Source organism: Triturus cristatus, chromosome 10, assembly GCF_964204655.1.
Source record: "Triturus cristatus chromosome 10, aTriCri1.1, whole genome shotgun sequence".
Lineage (NCBI taxonomy): Eukaryota > Metazoa > Chordata > Amphibia > Caudata > Salamandridae > Triturus > Triturus cristatus.
In genome coordinates, this window is record NC_140593.1 from 1,160,894,668 (window position 1) to 1,160,908,649 (window position 13,982).

Here is a 13,982-nt window from a genome sequence, read left to right on the forward strand (position 1 = left end):
CTTGACGTAGTCCCTAGTGAACCCAACAGAGCCTGAACTGAATACACGCCCCCAAATGGAAGCCAGTGAAGGTCCCAAATGGAATCGGAAACTGAAGAGAATTTTGGTAAATTCAACAGGACTCTCGCTACCGTGTTTTGAAGAGTCTGAAGTTTATTGAGAAGCCGCATTTGGCAGCCTACAAATAGTGCATTGCTATAATCAATTTTTGAGATTACCAAGGCTATGATTACTGCTTTCCTATGCTCTAATGGTCAAAGAAATGGTAACATCGTTATTAAGGTTTTTAAAATAAAGAAGTAGGAAGAGGTGTTCTGATTTGAATGTTCTATGAAGGGTAATCTGTTGTCAAAAATGACACCCAGATTTCTTGCCTTCTGTACTGGAATTGATAGCGAATCATGATTCGATGGCCACCAGGTGGAGTTCCAGGAGGTATTTTTACCAAACACTAGCACCTCCGTTTTATCAGAGTTAAGCTTAAGAGAGTTCAGTTGCATCCACTGCGCAGTACTGTTCATGCATGTGCTGAACTGCAGGGCTATTCCTTCTGGATTAGATGAGACTGCTACCACTAACTGTGTATCATCAGCATATGAACTAACCAAAAAACCATATGCTCTGATCAGGTGAATAAGAGGGCGTTCACATTAAAAAGTGTTGGACTTAAAGAACACCCTTGCGGGACCCCACAGAGAAGTTTAAAATAAGTTGAGGTAAATTCTTCCAGCATCACTAATTGTTCTCTATTGGTAAGAAAATATTTGATCAAGTTGACACCTGTTCTTTTTATGCCTGTTTTGTAGGCCTGGGCTAAAATTCCGTTCCGCTCGCGGAAATTGCGATCATTTTACATTTTCGCGTTCCGCGGAGAGCGCGAAAATGTCAAAATTTCCGCAATCCGCATCTTACCGGAAATTTTTTTCTTGCTCGCGCTGTAAAAAAATACATGCTTGCGTGCGCGCGATCGCCTTACTGAATCCCTGTGTTCGGCGACAAGTTTTCCCGATCCGGTCGCCTTCTCCACGAGATGTTGGATTGTTGGTAGCCATTTGCGCTGTCTCGCGACAGTTCGCGCCCGAATTAACGTAATTTGTCACGCCATCACGTCATTCATCGCGTGATCACGGCTTTCTTCTCGCGATCATGCACCGCGAGATTATGAGATGAATGAGATCTCGTGCCCGTGAGCAACCGCATGGGTAAGTTGGCGAGCTGCGATCACGCAGAAAATACCGCGAACGGGCGGGAAAAAAACTTCTGCATCTTCGCGATATTTCCACGTGTTTGCAGAGATTTTTAACATTTTCGCGATAGTTTGCAAACGTGAATTTTGCAAATTCCGCCTACCCCTACTGTTTTCACAAAACGGTTCATGAGTGCTAGACGGTCCACCGTATAGAATATGGACGATAAGTCTAACAGGACTACGGTCGCACTCTCTTCTTTATCAACTATGAATGTGATCTTTTCTCTGCTATGTCTTGGCCAAAAACCATGTTGTGTGGGATCAAGATGGTTATTAGAGTTTAGAAAAGAAATAACCTCTTTATCCATTGCTTTCTCCAATACTTCTGCCGGTAATTGTAGGTGAGAGATAGGCCTACAGTTTTTGGGGATTTTACTTCTTAATTTTTTAGAGTCCAGATTGGTTGCCTGCAAAAAATTAAAACCTGCTCCAATGATCAGATGGCTGGAACCATGAATATACGAGGTAAGAAACAAGGAAACCCTAGGAGTCAGACGGGAGCAAGGGTAGGTACATATTTATAAGGAACAGTGGTCCCATTCAAAAAAGAGTTAAAAAGTGCCACAATTAGTGCAATGAAAAATTGGGTTTATATGTAAGTCAGTGCAAGAATAAGATAATAAGAAACAATAGTAAACAATTATAAAAACAGAATAGTGAGTGAGTTTATGCTGTGGCAGGGTACAAAGGAAATCAGCCGATTTCCGGAACCCAGGCAAGTGACTTAAAAGGTGACTTTTTTAGAGCAGGTAAATAAGCAGTAGCAAAAAGTCAATTGAACATCTCATACTTCAACATTTGAGTATTAAATATCGAGGACCATGAATATATGCAACATACAAGTTTTGTAATTGTACATGCTACTATATGAATATATATATATGCTCACCACCCCTGACATGTTGAAATGCTTTACACGCCGGGCAGGACTCTTCATCGGAACCCAAGGATAGTGGTCCGCCCATAATTATTGAGATTAGACTTGTGTGCTTAAGCAAACCTTTCCATGCATTGACTCCAGTTTGTATGAGGTGGATTACATTAATAGGAGTGAGTTATGATCATCAGTGGGGGCCTGTATGTGCGTTCGTGTAGATGCTGCCAACAGCATCACACATATCCAGTCCAATGTCTAATTGTTGTTAAATATAGCTCATGGAAATGCACACTTATCATGCAAATGCCTAAAAAGCATCCTGCAATCAGCACCAGCTTGCAAAGGAACAGGACAACCATCTTGAAGTTGGTGTTGTACTTTATTATGCTTTTATGCATAATGAGGCACGCTTTGCTATACTTCTGACTCACAAGTAACACGCCTCAATGCCTTGCAAAACCAATCAGAGGATGGAAACGGCCCCAGAGCATTACCCAGCTGCTGAGTGTGTACACTGCATTTAGCAGAACATTGTGTCTGCAAACAATAAACTTGTAAACACAAGACAAACTTCCTTTAATTAGCAGTGTACCAGGTTCAAGGGCTTATAAGAGGTGGTCAATTACTGGTAATGCCATATGAAGCCTACTTCCAGTGGAGAATGACATGAACAATTGGGAGAAGTGAACATCAGGCTTTGGATGCAAAAAATAATTGGATCATGTGGACTGGAGATTCATGGAGGGGGCACTTTGGAGGTGTGAGTATTGGTAAGTGGGTGAATATAAAGCCTCTGTAGCCAGGGCAAGGGCTTTTGAAATTATATTGCAACATGTTCAGGCGTCCAAGGGAATTAGAACGTGTTGCTGTTTGTTCTAGTACTTTTGCCCTCAAACCACAGGAACAGCACATATGTCTCAATAATCAAATAAAGGTAACTGGACAAAAGACATTTATAACGTTATTGCCTGCAAATGTGTTTATCTATTCAGTTAATGTGCAGATGACCTCAACCTTATTATTCACTTCTCATGCTAGGTACTGAAAGGCGATCAGGCATGGAAGCCACAGACGTTTATCGATTCATGGAGTGGGAGCACCTGCGAATACTATCCGATACCAATGAGTTCAACGTTGAGTACTTGATCGCAGGTCAGACATCTCTGGTGTGGTGCTGAAGAATGTAGCAGTCAGCAGTTTTTAAGAGGGAACATTTGGACTTTGAACAACTACTCTGTTAGTCTGTTCCCCCAAAGCCACTCTGAAACCTCTGCACCCATCTCTTACACCCCTGTGCACCACTCACCACACACCTCTCATGTTCACCCAAAATGCATAAAGGTTTGCTAGCACCACTGATAACGTATGTGTGACACAGAGCTTACTAAAGTGTTATTAGTAGACTGAATGAACACCCGTGTATGATTTGGAGACACAAGGGGTCTTGCTTCAATACAGTTGTCTAGTCTTGAGGGCATGTGGTCCAAGAGTTGTCTCATATACATCAATAATTTAGATAATTCTCTCTTTATGTTACAAAGGATAACATATAACTGCTTTGCTGATGCAGCTAAATAAATCTATCTCATCACCATCCACAGCTATACTAAGATGTTAGCATTGTAAACATCCTATATACAGCTATATGTCAAAACTTGAAAAGATGTGTTGCAGAAAAATCACAGAATTGAACACAGGAAACCGCCCACTTTTCAGTCCCCGCCTGCATTAAATGGCAAGTGCTCTAATGCTTGCAAATATGCACAAGCTGAAATCTCTGCTTTTAAATTTCGCATTCGTGGTCCAAAATTCACAAATCCCTATATTCACAACAAAGGTTACAATATTCATGTAACAGCATCATTTGCATGGTTTGCAATGTGTTCCTCCACCTCAAATGTGTAAGAAACCCCTCATATTGCAAAGAAATGTGCTTGTGCATTTCTTGTCCTTACTTATTCTGTAGACTGCTCTAACCATGTACTTCTGGGCCACAAAGAACAATACAGTGCTCAGCTAGAGGCTATATTCTGAACGTTTGACTTGTGGTGTGACTAGGATTCTGAAGGGATCAAACACTTTGACCCACAGATGCAAGCTTGTTCCTCTGAGACGCACCAGAATCATCCTTGGTACCTTGGAAGAAAATGGCTTCTCCGAGAAAATGCATCCCTAATAACTGGTACATGTACGGAAATTTGCCTAATGCTGATACCATCAATAGAGATCTTCAGAGACCTAAGCCACTTTAGATAAAAACACCAACAACGGATAAGAAAAATGTCACAAAATAAAGAGAATTGGATATAATAAATAAAAAATTGCATAAAAGTGCTACAAAGAAAAGCATAGAAAAAAAGTCCCTCAACGCTATCAAATTCGAAATGAAGAATATTTTGAAAAAAATACTCACTGTGATTGACCCTCTAGTTAACAGGGTCAGAGAGAAGCTGGCAAGCTGTCGTGAAAAGGCGCTGCAAAAAACGGCTATTTGGCAAGTGGCCCAGAAACACGTTTCCCACCAAAAACCATAATCGAAGGAAAAATTTAAATTGAAGCTACTGAAGAGGCATTTCTTTCCGGGAGGTTTGGTAGGTTGACTCAGTGTTCCAGGAGTAACACGTCTATATTTTTTTCCCAAATTTGGCAGCACTGCCTTCTTGACGAATAACCCTCCAATGTCCAGGACTGGTCTTTTAGAATCCTGTGAACCCCTCACAGTATTAAGAGAGTCTCCCGACTCGGCTTTAATTTCCCCAAAAATCTAAAATTCCATTTATAATTGAGATACTGAAATTCTTCCTCAGAGGATATCATCCTCTGCCTCAGGACAATCTATACATACATACCAGCTACTGGAGGAAAGTTTTCTACTGACATTCAAACATATCTTGCAATACCTAAACCGCATTTAGTAGAGCCACGCACATCAGCAGAAGACTGGTGCCACCAGTCCTGGAGCCAATAAGCTCCTTTCAGTGAGCCCCGGACAGAGTGTTAAGTAGTGAGACCTAGCTAATCCCAAAATCCTTCCCAGGCATGTCAGTTCCAGTGTTTTGGCAGAGGGTGGCACTTCATTTTCCGAGTCCACATATTGTGGCACCAATAATTTCACTGTTGCATGCACACATAATCCAACACTGAGAGTTTCTTCCTCAGCTCTGCACCCCACTGAAATACAGATGAGATCTCCTCCTCTGAACCATGAGTTGGTTCAGGCCACCTGCACAGGCTGTCTTATCTGAGTCTTCTGAAAACCCATTCACTGAATTAGGAAAGGGCCACAGAATCATTTCACTCTCTGATGTTGTACTCAACAATCACCAGTAGTTTCCTCCTTCTGATGTTAGGCATGGTGTTGCCAGTAATTTTAAATGCAAGCTGGCAGAAAGAGCCAACAAGGGATGCAAATGCATTATGATCTCTTATGAAAATTCTGCCATATGGCATGAACTTCACCTGAGCTCAGGGTTTGGTTAGAGAAATCATCAGATCTGCAGAATGACAATGGTCTTGTTCATAATTCCCCTATCTTAACTGCTGAAAGTTTTGAGGAAATGGAAAATCTATAGGGAGAGTGTCCTGGTACTTCATAGCTCAGGCTGGGGGTGGGGCGGGGTGTAGCTGGTACATGACTAGATATAAAATAAAACATACGTTGGACTCGTGGCTATATAATCCCCAAGGCTAGAGTTGGGGCCCAATAGCATTTCTGAAGTTACAGGAAGAAAATCAGGGTGACTGAACTGAAGTAGTTATATTGTTCTGCTGGCATAGATGCGGTTTTTCAAGATGACTGCTCAGTCCTGTCGTTGGAGTGTTCAGTGTCTGTCTGTATGCTTCTGGAGTGGAGGTTCCTTCACACCTTAAGCAGTAGAGCCCACAGGGAGATTTCATTCAAATCATTTTCCCTGGTTGTATTGGTCCTCACAAGAGGGAAAAGGAATTACTAATGTGTCAAAGAGACCGGATTGCTATTCATAACTATTGTTAGAAAGCAAGTGCATCCAAATTACTGCAGGATATTAGTAGCTACACCATGGATCCGGGTTCAGCGAGTGGAGAAGCCTGGCGCTAACCAGTGGGAGCAATGTATCAGAGAATTTCCATTGAAACAGTCTTCATTCAATTCCACCGGCAATTAAATGCATCAAGAAAATCTCAGTTCACCTGGTGACACTGAAGGACTGGGTTATTCTTAAGACCCAGCGGTGCCAGGGAACAACACCTGAAACCTTCGTGGGTTACCTGTTCTGGCGTACTAAACACAGAGACACGGGACACTTCCAGCGACGTCAGAGATCAGCGTTTATTTACTGCAGGGATACAGAAGTCACAAGAAGTACACAACGTGTAGGTTCTCGGAGACTGCTTCAAATTTGTAGAAGTGGATCGGTCCTTTTATACAAGTTTTTGCCATAGCAAAGTATGGTGAACAAAGGTTACAACTCAGTTCCCACAATAAACTTCAAAAGGGTCGCGTTCATGTTTCAGGAGGCCGGAACACAATTACAACAGTCTTGCCGGTTCCCAACTGTAAAAACATATCTCCTCTGCAATAAACACATTTTCATCCTAACTGTAAACACATTAAAAGGAAGGACGAAAAACAGATGCAAGGAAAGAACAAGGACGCACAACAGGTTTGAAAAGAGTGTTAGGAGCAATAAAGGAAACTTGATAGAGGGGTCAAAGACCTCGTGTCTAATGTATGCATGGCTGAAACAATAGACCGGCGCTGCAAGATGAGCCTCGAGCGGGGCCATCTGCCTTAGTCGTGTCATTTCCCTCATCGTAAAAGTCACCTCAAAGGAACACGTGTCCCTCGTGTAAGCTTGGGAGTCCCTGGGTCATGAGGCGGACAAAGTCCGTTTGCTGGCTACCTGAGGGCAAGAAACAAAATGGATGCTGTATCTAAAATGGAACCCGAGGGTTCGGATGAACAAACCCAAAAATAAGACGAACCATACGTGGTTGCATAGCGAAACTGCATACACCCACTATACTCGTCATTTGCGGTTCGTAGATACCAAACTCATCCATATTCGTCACCACTCGAAAGTGCCGTCCCGTCTCACACGGAACCTCAGACGCTCCTTTTGCCCTCATGTAGGCAAGCACTAGTCAAGATCGGAGTCTATGTCAATATTCATCAGATCGTTCAGCTGCTGCTGGAACATCATTCTATTCATCAACGTCTCCTTGGTAACGGATGGCTGCCTCATACACGTTGTAGCACATAGGCCACATAAGGCCGGACCACACTGTACACAAAGACAACACGTGAACAGAAACGTCACAACAACCCCTACGATCATTAGAATCTTCCAACCCCATGTTGACATCAGGCCCCAAAACCATCCTAGGAGCGTCCAATTACCTTCGTCCACGTGTATGGACTCGGAAATCTTGTGCAACTTCGAGATGGCTTGGTAAACAGTTGGAGCATTGTCAGGAATAAAAATGCAACAACTCGAATGGATAACTTTACACACACCACCTCTATCTGCAAGAACAACGTCTAGAACCATACGGTTCTGCAACGTCATGAGTCTATCCGCCTGTAGTTCAGCTGTTAAGTTACCAAGGGCATTTGCAGTAATATTAGCAGTCGACTCAACTACACGGGTCAACTGTCTTAGGTTCCTACTATTAACCATAGGACCCCAAAACGGCAAGAAACCCTTAAAGAAGTCTCCTGCTTCTTGACCAGCAGTATCCTCTTTGCTAATAACGCCTCTCACGACTCTAGTTTTGTGGTAGTCTGAAGCAACCGTGAAAGTCGGTGGTAAAAGATTCGCAATATAACAGGTACCTGAAAAATCGCGGGGTAACCATGTATACGCGCGTTCATAACATACAAAATAAGTGCCCTTAGCAGTCAGAAAAACAGGGGAGGAGAGCATCGGTAGAACATACGTATCAGTGCAAGCACTGTTCCCAAGTTGTGCTCTCGGATTTCGACCCAGACCCTTCAAGCAGAAATTACCAAGGTGAGGTACAATCCATATTGGGGACGAGCTCTTAAGCTGTCTATCACCCACTGACGTACTATACTCAGCCTCGCTCAGATCCTTATAGGCCTGCACTTCTTCGCCTGGAATAAGTGATGCATCAAAAACATCTCTATCCAGATCCGCTATTGCTATCGCCAAAGGCTTATGATACGGCCCAGGACCAAAATTGACAGACCGTGGCTCTCGACTGGGGTAGGAATCTAGTGCACTACGGAACATAGTTTGGAATGCTCGAGCTGAACCCTGAGAGCTGTAAGGAAGGACCAAATACGGGATACCCCTATCCGTGGTATGTGGCATTAACCCACACACCCAACAATTGGTAGTGTTCACCACCAACTGATGCTGGTGTAGGAGTTGAACAAAGGAATTATTCATGAATTCCGCACGTCTAACCTGCTCATGTTGAGGCAACGGATGAAAAGAATGTGGGGAGACAGTGGTGAGGGAACTTGGTTTAGGAGAGAAGGTAGGGGAAACAGAAGGTAATAACAGCGGTACTCCAAAATACACTCCACCCACCAATAACATAGATACAGTCAAGAACAGTAGAAACACCTGAAACAGAAAACATTTTGTTCGTACAACCCTCCATAGCTCTAATCTCTGCGTCGACATCCTTTCTACTTCCAACAGCTTAGAGAATGCCATCCTCTACAAACCGTCCGTGACGTACTTGACGCACTTCGTTCTGAGTAGCGATTATCAATCCCCAGGAGTTCCCAGGAATCGACAAAAGTAACCGACCTAACGTCAGAAACCTGCTAAACAGAAAGGAGTACCCGCACGGCCCTACGGTGACCCGGATGGAGAGGTTTCCTCGAAACGTTCAGTTTTATTACAAATTTCTTAGCAGTGGAAAAACACATAAAAATTCAAGAAGAAAGGATATAATTGTCCATAATATTCGAAATATCAAAAAAACAAAAATATACTACTAATTTTTATTAGTCCTTGAACGAAGAAAGTATCGACTTCTTCCAGGTCGAGTTTGCTCTACAAACAATTGTTCAGCTGGCGCAACAGTGTTCGATGAAGTGGACAACGAGTCAGACCTTGTGTTCTCTACTACTGATGACTCCACATGCGGGTTTGGCAGTGGCAAATCCTCCCCCACAAGCTGAGCGTCGCTAAACGGCACAAAGTGCAAAGGAGTCTCAGTTTCTGTGGCCGAAATCCCAGTCCTCACCCAACCGTCCGTTGGTAAGGGGATCGGCACCTTTTTTGTGTGGCTGGCATGGACCCAATTCTTCCGGCCCTCCAGTCGAACCGCTGTCCTCGTTGTCAACAAAACTTGAAAGGGTCCGACGAATCTCGGCTCCAAGTTACGTTTCCGACCAAAATTTCGGGTAACAATCCAGTCCCCTGGCCGGAGCTGGTGTCCAGGACCCTCTGTCTGCGCCGGTAGAGCTTCAAAGACCTGTTGATGGATTAACCGTAGTTTAGTGGTCAAATCATGCAGGTAATCAATCAACATTGGATGCTCAAGACTATCAAAAGCCCTCGGCCTCGGGACTCCCCAAATATTCGCAGGGCGGCCGAACACAATCTCATATGGGCTAAGCCCTACTCGTGAGTGTACGGTCGCTCTGGTCGATAGGAGTGCCAGAGGCAAGGCATCAGGCCATGATAGACCAGTCGTAGCTTGAATCTTTGCGAGTTTTAGTTTCAGGGTACCATTGTACCCTTCAACCAAACCCGCTGCCTGAGGATGATTAGCACTATGGAATTTTTGGCGTATTCCCAGGCCCTTACACACACTCTGCATTACACTTCCCACGAACTCGCTTCCATTATCCGACCACACAATCCGTGGCATTCCATACCTAGGAAAATACTCCTTCAGCAGGATTTTTGCTGTGGACAGGGCAGTATTATCCTTAAGGGGATAGGCCTCAATCCATCTGGAGAACGCACAAACCACAACCAAAACATACTTCAGGTTATTGCATCTCTCCATATGGATAAAGTCCAGCTGGATAACCTCAAAGGGACAGGCAGGAGGAGCAAAATGACCAGGTGGAGTGGGGGTGCCCCTTCCGGGATTGTGCATCAAACACACCATACAATTCTTAACCACTCTTTCGGCACACTTAGCAATACCCTCATTCCTCCATACAGGGGACAAGAACTTACATATTCCTTTCGCACTAATATGTGACAACCCATGAGCCATTGTCACAACAGCTAATACATACGCATCTGGTAACATCCACCTCTGACATTCCGTCAGGTCAACCCAACATCCATGCGTATCCAATCTTCCTGTACTCTCTTTCCACTTGGTCTTTTCGGCTTTAGTAGCTTCGTTCTGAATTGCCTTCACACTCTCAACGGTATTTTCACACATACCAGTCTCCGTCGGCCACCTCACTGAACTCGCGACATACATTCGAGTCGCAAGATTCTTAGCCGTTTCCTTAGCGATCTCATCCGCAAACGCATTACCACGACCAACGTCATCCGTCACTTTCCGATGTGCACTACATTTAACAATCGCTACTTGTTTAGGCAATGTAAGTGCATCCAAAAGATCATTCACGAGCTGCCCGTGTTGGATCTTCGTACCATGCGATGTCATAAATCCTCTTTCTCTCCACAGTCTTCCAAAATTATGCGCAACACCAAATGCGTACTGACTGTCGGTAAACACATTCACTCGCTTTCCCTTTGACAGAACACACGCTCTTGTCAATGCAATCAACTCTGCCGCTTGTGCTGAATTCTGGTTCAATCTCGCAGTTTCCACAACCGTGCTCAACGTCACTACAGCGTACGCAGTCGTCACATCGCCATTCGGCAATTTAAAACACGAGCCATCCACATACAAGGTACCATCGGGATCTGCCAAGGGAGTGTTTTTCAGGTCCACATGACCTTTTGTTTCTTCCTCAGTCCGTAAATAACAATCATGTGACAGCACATCATCTGATTCCATATTAATCGGCAACAATGTCGCCGGATTCAGTACATTACAACGCTTGATCTGTATATGACTTGCCAAAAGGGTCAGCTCATACCCAGACAACCTTGCACTCGTCAGATGTTGAGTCTTTGTCCGATTCAAGAGCGTATCAACTGCATGCGGAACCATCACTATGAGCATATTATCCATGACCAGGCCTGCGGACTGCCGAATAGACGCCGCCGCTGCCGCTGTCGCCCTCAAGCAACTCGGCAACGCTCTAGCTACCGGGTCTAAGGTCGAGGAAAAATATGCACACGGACGCTGCTTACCACCAAATTGTTGCGTTAAAACACTCAACGCACAACCTTCCCTCTCGTGCACGTATAATGTGAAAGGCTTGCTGTAATCAGGAGTACCTAACACAGGAGCCGAACACAGTGCATCACGTAGTTCAGAAAAACTTTTCTGACATTCCTCCGTCCATGGCAAAGGAGTCGAAACGTCCTTGCACGTGAGAGCTACCAATGGCTTCGCTAACAGTGAGAAGTTCGGGATCCACTGTCTGCAGTATGACGTGATACCTAGAAAGGCACGCACATCTCTCTGAGTTGTTGGCACAGTCATTCGAGCAATTGCTGCAATTCGTTCAGGGGTCAACCTTCTTCCCGCCTTTGACAATAAGTGACCTAGATAGGTTACTTCTTGACAACAATATTGCAGTTTGGAAGGTGACACTTTATGATGTAAGTCACAAAGATGCTGTAACAGTGACACTGTAGCAGCTCTACAAAGCTGCTCAGTGTCAGCAGCTACCAACAGATCATCGACGTACTGAATCAAGGCCGCACCAGCCGGTAACACAAACGCATCAAGTTGACTCTTAAGGGCTTGACTGTAGATCGATGGACTTTCACAGTAGCCCTGAGGTGCGCGTTTGAACCTGAAGCTGCGACCACCTAATGAGAAACCGAACAAGTCTCTGCTTTCCTCAGCAATCGGAATGCTAAAGAACGCATTCTTCAGATCGATTACCGAGAACCATGATGCAGTGGCTGGAATCAAAGTCAGTAAGGCTGTAATGTCTGGCACCACAGGAAACTGTGGAACAACAATTTTATTCACTTCCCGTAAGTCGATAACGAGACGGTACACGGGAGGCTTGGAGGGATCCGTTTGTTTCAGAATAGGCAACACGGGACTATTGCACACATTACCCCGAGTCTCCTCAATAACATCTTTCCCGATCAGATCGTAAATGATCGCTAACAATGCCCGTTCACCATCGAGAGAAATACGGTACTGGGGTATGCGCGGCAAGCGCGCACCAACTTTCAATTGAACAACATAAGGTGGTATATCCAGCAGGCCCACATCATTGGGACCTGTCGCCCACAAGGACACCGGAAGAGAACTCAATTCCGGAGGGAGCTTATCGATCGATAAATACATAGGGGAAATCACGCTCTTACCCAATGTAAGCTCCACGCCCGTAGGAGAACAGTACAAAGTCGCATGTAACCTTTTCAACAAATCCAAACCCAAAAGATTCTCACCACAACCAGTAGTCAAAATCAAAGGAGCCTCTAGCTCATGAGACCCAATTGTAAGGGGCAAGGGGCTAGAAACTGGATTGCTAACGGGGGCGCCAGAAAATCCAACGGAAACATTCGTTAAGCCAGACAAAGGCGCGCCAGGGAGTTTCGAATGCATGATGGAACTTTTTGCTGCACCAGTGTCCAACAGAAAAGGCTCGACAACGCCCAAAGTGGCTACTGCAACATAAGGCCCTCTCTGATCAACCGGAACTGATACTTCTCCCTTCCTTTGTCTATAGCTGTCCTAGTAGATACCGTCCGTATCAACATCACACTCGACGTAACAGTCATCCACATGATACTGTGCAGACCGACCGGACGATGGTTCGCGCCGATCGAAACAATTTTGCGAGTCCGAAGACGTGGCAAAGCGTTCAGCCTGATTCTGGGTAACCCCACGACCTCTACCACGGGAAGCCTGTTGAGGGCCACTACGGCCTCCTCAAGCCGACACACCATTGTTCCTATCACGGAGAACCGGACAATCGAACTTCAGATGGCCCTCCCCACGACAATATGCGCATTGATTATATCCCAACACAAAGCGAGGTGCGGGAGAGACATTTCGCGTCTGTGATCTGGAGAACTGTGATTGAGATCGATTTGGCTGCTGTGTATCACTGAAATTCGAACGCGGAGGATAGGCTTGCTGCAACAAGACCTTGGTTTTAAGATCCTTTGTTTTCTTATCTGCACGCTCACTTTCCTCCTTTTCTCTATTTTCGTAATATTGGGCCGTAGCCAGTATTTGAGCAGTGGTAGAAACAGCCCACGAACTCTCAGAATTCTTCAACTTGTTGCTAAGGTCGGGCAACAGGTTCGATACAAACTTATCGTCGAACAGCCGCTGACCACCCTCGGAACCCATGTCCTGACCACTATGATCAACAAACGCTTCCTCAAATCTCGTAAAGAAATCAGAAACGCTTTCATCCCTCTTTTGCTTGCACGCTGATAATTTGTCCCAATTGACGCGCATTGCTGGCATAAGCGTTTTCATGAGAGTAATTATCCTCTGAGGCAAAGCCACAATAAGCTGTTCAGGCTTAGCCCCACCAACCTGCTGGGCGTCTGCCGCCGTAAGGGCAGCCCAGTCACCGCCTAACTCGGCTACGTGATTCTCATGACGAATTTTCGCCCAAATCGGCTGAGGCACCACATTGCCAAACAACATGTCGATATCTGCAAGGTTCATAACGGTAGCATCCACCAATTGGGACAGCTCCTTATAATAGCCTGCAGGATTTTTACGGGGATCAGGCAAGGATTGCTTCACTTGTAAAACTTCCGATCGTTTCCAAGGGAGGTGTATCCACACTCTCTGGAAACGGCCTGG

The 13,982-nt window shown here is 44.9% G+C and overlaps 1 pseudogene; it reads left to right on the forward strand.

Annotated features, from left to right (window-relative positions):
- LOC146796830 (metalloproteinase inhibitor 1-like) overlaps positions 1-13,982 on the forward strand; it is a 47,780-nt pseudogene that overhangs the window by 25,876 nt on the left and 7,922 nt on the right.